Raw genomic sequence first — 6,067 nt, forward strand, 5'->3', positions numbered from 1 at the left:
ATGCCAGTAAATTTCAGATTTCTTTGGCATGAAATGGTGGCTCAATTTGCTGACGAGGTCAGCGTAGGGTAGTGGCGTGACAGGATCTGGGATGCATAGCCCGACAGCCACGTCGTACACGGCTGGCCCGCTGATGCATAGCAACACCGCTGCCTTCGCCTTATCTTCCGTGATTTTGTTCACGAAGAGATACCCCTCGACTTGTCCCAGGTGGGACTCCCATTGTCCCGGGTGACGGACATCAAACCCGCAGACGTGTCCGATTTGGGTCATTCTGTCCTGTTACTGCTCTTGCCGGGAAGGAATTTAGTCGGGAGAATTTTCTCTTCCCTCCTTTCCCGCGTTCGCTCGCGCTTCAGCTCTAGTGACTCAGCTAGCGCTTCAGCTCAAAAGCAGTATCCCATCCTCGTCGCCACTGTTAGGTATCGTGGGTAGACCGATCAGGAACAGATGACAGGACATCGGGTTAGTGCTCAGCTTTATTGTGGATGGAACAACAGCAGACTCTCCACAGCTCAGCTCCTTTAAATACTGTTGCCAGCAAGCCAGCGGCTAATCCACATCCTTAAAGGGTCCCGCCAGAATGGCCTGACCAATAGGACGGGAGTTTGACACCACCTGTTGTTGCCGGGTGTTACACAGCTGATGCCCGGCTGAGCTGTCAGGTTAACATATAACACTAAATATATAACAGTGAGTGTCTGTCATTGATAAGCAAATGGAGGTTTATTTCTGAATTGCCCTCGAATTTGGTTCCACACCAGTCAGCAAAATGTTTTGAATAGGCTGAACTGCTTCATCTGAAGCACTCTGGCATTGATTGACTCTGTTAGCCTCCAAAGACACAAAAGCAGAACTTCTCTGCTGGCATAGCAAGCTGCTTCAGCCCTAATTATTTCCCTCCCCCCTCAGCTGTCAACCTGTAGATTTATTCTTCTCTTTCCAATTGCACCTTTATAGTTGCTGCCTCAAATCTTTATTCTGTCTTCCTGTTCTTGAATGTGCCACTCCATCCTTGTATTCCTAATGTCTGACTTCAGCCTTACACAGATGACTGATAATTATCATAGATGAATATTTCATGAAAATGTAGTGCCGATGGCAATGCAAATGCCAATGACCTATTTGGAAAGACCTTTAAATACATAGAGGATACTTGGATATTTGAGCTATAAGATTCCAAAAAGCAGAAATTTCTGCTTTAAACATTTTAATTCCCAGAAGCAGCACCTGCAATGGTGAACCTGTGTCAGGTCTTTCCTCTTTGGCCTTTTTCCTCTTGTTCTGGGTCCAGAACAGTAATATTCACTTTGTCTTCTGGAGCTTTTCAATATTTTTTATATCCATAGGGCCCTTCACCTCTCTATAATCTTCTTGGTAGGCCAAGTCAGGGAGCATCACATGAACCATTGAAACTTTACTTCATGATTCTTCTTCTTTACTTCCTCTTTTACCGCTTCAGATGTCAAGGGAGATTAAAAAAAACTGCTTCTTGCTCTTCTGGTGGCCTCAACAATTGTTATTTGATGCTGTTGTAGTGTGTCTTTGATGTTGTGTCTAAATCTTCTTCTGGGTCTGCCTCATATTCTTTGACCTTCTCTTCTATGCCTTGTATGGTATGGAATCTCAGAACATGATTATAAGATAATAATGGCAAGAACCTGAAAGCCTGACGGGATCTCTCTTCCCCAATACCAAAGAGAATCAGAAAGGAGAAAACTTTAATTCCTTTCTCAATTCTTCCTCTTGTTCAGGCTTAAGTTGATTTTTATGAAACCACTTTTGTATTTTGTCATAAGGGTTTCTGTATACTCTTGTAAAGGGCAAAGAGAATGGCCTTGAAGGACAGGAGAAGGAACCACTGCCAGGGCAACAATTAGATAAGAGGAACTTCAGTCCAGGGCAAGAAAGTAACTTAAGAAAGGGACCCAGACAAGCCCCTCCACAGTTCACATGAAGATAAAGAGAGGTGGGGAAAAGCTTATTTAGACTAGCAAGATTCTGTTATAATAGCTGTTAGGGTAAAAGTTGTACTGACCTACATGGTATTGGTTTCTTAGTCTGGTAGATGTTGTAGAGCTGAGGTCACCTCAAGAGCTTTTCTGCAACACACTCCATCTTCCCTTTTTCTCTTATTTCTTTAGGGATTCCTCCTTGCGTTAATTATCCAGTCTCATTGGCACTTTTGCTTGAGCATTTTTCCTCTGAGTTTCTTCATACCAAAGAGCTAGTATCTGGCACTTAGATTATGGGATCACTTCCCTCTGATTACTCTTTGGACAACTTATTTATGTGATTTATACAGCCACCCATCTTACATAAGTGACTCTGGGCAGCTTAGATTAAAACCAACAAAGCACCAAACTTAAGTCCCTACTGCCCAAGGATAAACTGTTAATCCCAGTAACCATCAATAGAAGCAGAGCTCATCACCTCCCTGACCCAAGTGGCTGGAGAAATGGCTTAGCCTTCAGTGCCTTGCAAAAGAATAACAGGATTGTTATTTCTGGGTGGTGTGTGTGTGTTTAATATATGTAAGAATTGTTTTAAAACATATATATTTCAGCTGTCAGTGCAGAAGAAGCTGAATGCAGCTTGAGCCATACTGGAAATCTGATCTTTAATTATCAGATAACATGTAAATTTTAGAAGTTAAATTGAATTGTTTTACTGACAATTTGGGGCAGTATGCTGCTGCATCTGTCTTAAATGGCTTTGCTATTTTAATTGCTATTAATCAGTTTTTAATATGTTGTCCTGCTTTTGTAATGTTATTACAGTATGTGAAGACTTGTAAATACCTATTGTCTTTAATATTCCAGTATCATAACTGTATTTTAAACTATTGCTCATTATGCATCTTATTGAATGGTACATTATAAATATGATGAAGATGAAGAAGAAGACGATAATGATGAAATCCCACATCAGAAAGCAAGTGACGTTTCATATAAAACCAATGCTTCCCCAATCAACCAACCAACCAATCAATCAATCTCTTGACATATGAAAACTATCATCAGAGGAAAATCTGACAAATTTATTTTCTAGTTGTGGGAATGACACATGTGTACTAGAGGGAGCATGACACCATATATGCTCTACTTTCAGTCTGAAATGAGAAATCCAAGCAAAAGACTTACCATCTCCTCCTCTGTTTGAGAAGCAGGACAAGATGCTCTTGTAAAATTGTTTGTAGAGACATACTAAAAGCTACAAGTAGCTGGTTCATCTTTATGTCTAGTCATGCTAATTATTTTTAATGAGGACGCTATTGATTAAATAGAAGAGGAATTTGGCAGAAGAGTTTAAGGATAGGTTTCTACCAAATTGTCTCTCTCAACGGAGATTGACTAACCTAAGAAAGGAAGATAGAGGAAATTAAAAAAAACAAAAAAACTCTGTAGTAAGGCCTTAAGAAACAGAAATGAAGACAAATACTTTGGTCTGGTAAGTCTGTATTTCTCCTTGAATAGAAATGTATTTGAAATACATTTGCAGCATACTATTTTCTAGCAGTACCTAAAGAAAGGAATGAGGATTGGAACAGGAGGAACCAAACTAAAACACATAAGGGAAGATGAATGCTTATCAAAGCAACCCAAGGAGGAATAACAACAGAAGGCGATAGAACAAAGGACCAAGCCCAGTGAATAAAAGTGACAATTGAAACAAGTGACTCTAAAACCAGGGCTTTTTTTCCCATTGAACGCTCAGAACGGAGTTCCGGCACCTTTTTTGGATGGAACCTTGTAGGGTAGGCAAGGCAGGTTGTGAGTTCCAGCACCTTTTTCTTTTACAAAAAAAGCACTGTCTAAAACTCAGGAGCAGTGGGGAGGCCTTGGAAGAAGTTACAAACCTTTCTGGAGGAGCTGGATGGTTCTGTGGGACAGGAAACAGAGACCAGATATCTGAAGGTTAGAGAGAATGTAGCTGAGGTTTGCAAGAAGAGAATAATAGCTGAAATGGTAGTTGATGATTCACAGATATAGGGAAAAACTATATGTGAGTAGGAGAATGATTGTCTTTAGATGTGGTATCAACAGAGATATTTTGTTTCTGGAATGATGTTCTGAATTATCAGGATGATGGATTTCTGACACGAGATGGGGTTAAGCTAGGACAGTTTAAACAGTGTTGAGCTGCTGCATGAGGGGTTGACAAAGAGGACTTTGAACCACATCCTTTAAAGCAAGGACAGAGTTTGCTGGTGATCGAAGAAATATTTTATATATTATCTTTGAGAAATCCTGGAGAATTGGTGAAGTGACAGATGAAGTTTAACTCATCATTTCTTCTTCATGCTTACTCAGTAAGCCCAGGAAAAAGTACAGCTCCTTTAATATCGACAATTCTACCACAATTCCACTGTCAGAATCCTAAAGGAAAACTAGTTGCAGTTTGACAACAGTTCACAACAGCTTCAGTTCGGGCTGATCTCATTCCCTGAATCCGTATTTTGTGCTTATGTTCAAGAAGTGTGATTCCATACCATTTTTTCCTCTGTTATGAACATAAGCAGTGCCCTGCTGGATTGGAAACCTACCCCATCACAGTAGCCAACTAACTGCACAAGGAAGCCCACTAGTCTCCCAACAGATGGACATTAGAAGCAATCATATTGCCTTCAGGGCTAACAGACATTAATCCCCATGATTTCCATGAACTGAAAGTCAGCCAAGCTGGTATCCAGCACCACAATTCAGGGTAGCAAAGTTTGATAATACATTGTGTCATTTTTTTCTGTCCTGATTCTTCCAGGATTCAATTTCAGAGGGTAACCTTTAGATTTAGTATTTGGGGAATGGGAAGATAGCTTCTCCTTGCCACTTTATCCACATCAGCCATAATTTTCTACATGTCAATTGCATCCCTCTCATTCATCTCTTTCCTAGACTATAAAGTCCCAAATGTCACAACCTTTACTTCATCTTCTTAGTTTCCCTCCTTGGAAGCTTCTCTAGTTCCACTATATCCCTTTTAAGGTGCAGCAACCAGAACTGCACACAATATTCCAGATGCCAATTTGGTCTAGTGATTGTAGGAACCAGTCTAGAAACCAGGAGACAGTGAGTTGTAATCCTGCCTTAATCATGAAAGCCAGCTGGATGATTTGGGGCAAGCTCAACACACCTTGCAAAGTTGTTGTTGCAGGGAAAATAGGAGGAGGAGGAAGTATTAGGTATGTTTGCCACCTTGAGTTATTTATAAAAATAATAAAGGTTGGATAAAAATAAGTACATTAAATTGATTTCAAAATGGTTGTACCATTGATTTATATTAATCATTATAATGTTGGCATCTCTATTACCAGTACTGTATTATTATTAATATTGTTGTTGTTGTTGTTGCTGTTGTTGTTGTTGTTGTTGTTGTTATTATTATTATTATTATTATTATTATTATTATTATTATTATTATTATTATTATTATTATTATTATCCCTAACATGCTACTGGCCTTTTGTTTTTTTTACAGTGGATGCACCCTGTATGGAACACCTTCACTGACTGTTTATCATTATTCCAAAATGTTTCTCCTTATGTCAGGGTTCCGACAGATGAAACTCTTCAAAAGAACTTTGAGGCGTTGTTTACCTTAAAGAAACTTTTATTCAGGAAACAAAGTATCAGCTCTACATAGTTGAACCCAGAAAACTAAATTTCCCACCCCTGGATACAAAGTAAGAAAGTACAATTCCCACCCCTAATAAACAGTCATAAAGCACATTCCCCAATTAGCTTGAAGGGCAGGCTTTCTCTCCAGCTCTCCTGCTCGCCAAAATGTAAGCAGCTCAGGACCCAGTTTGTCCTTGGATTCCCATGACAGAGTTATTATTATTATGACTAACTGAACTCTCATCCCAATCCCCAACTAATTCTGAAAGCATAGAGAAAATGGCTTCATTTTCATCTGTTGACAAAGCAAGAACATCCGATGTTAGCAGCGTTGACACCTTATTGGTCATTCTGAGTTCTGACACCATTGGGTTGTGTGAGTAGTTAGAAAATTTGACCCTCATATGCATCTTTTTACACTTGTCATGTTGAATGACATCTGTCCTTTT

The sequence above is a fragment of the Vipera berus genome (genome assembly GCF_964194415.1).
Source record: "Vipera berus genome assembly, chromosome: 1".
Classification (NCBI taxonomy): Eukaryota; Metazoa; Chordata; class Lepidosauria; order Squamata; family Viperidae; genus Vipera; species Vipera berus.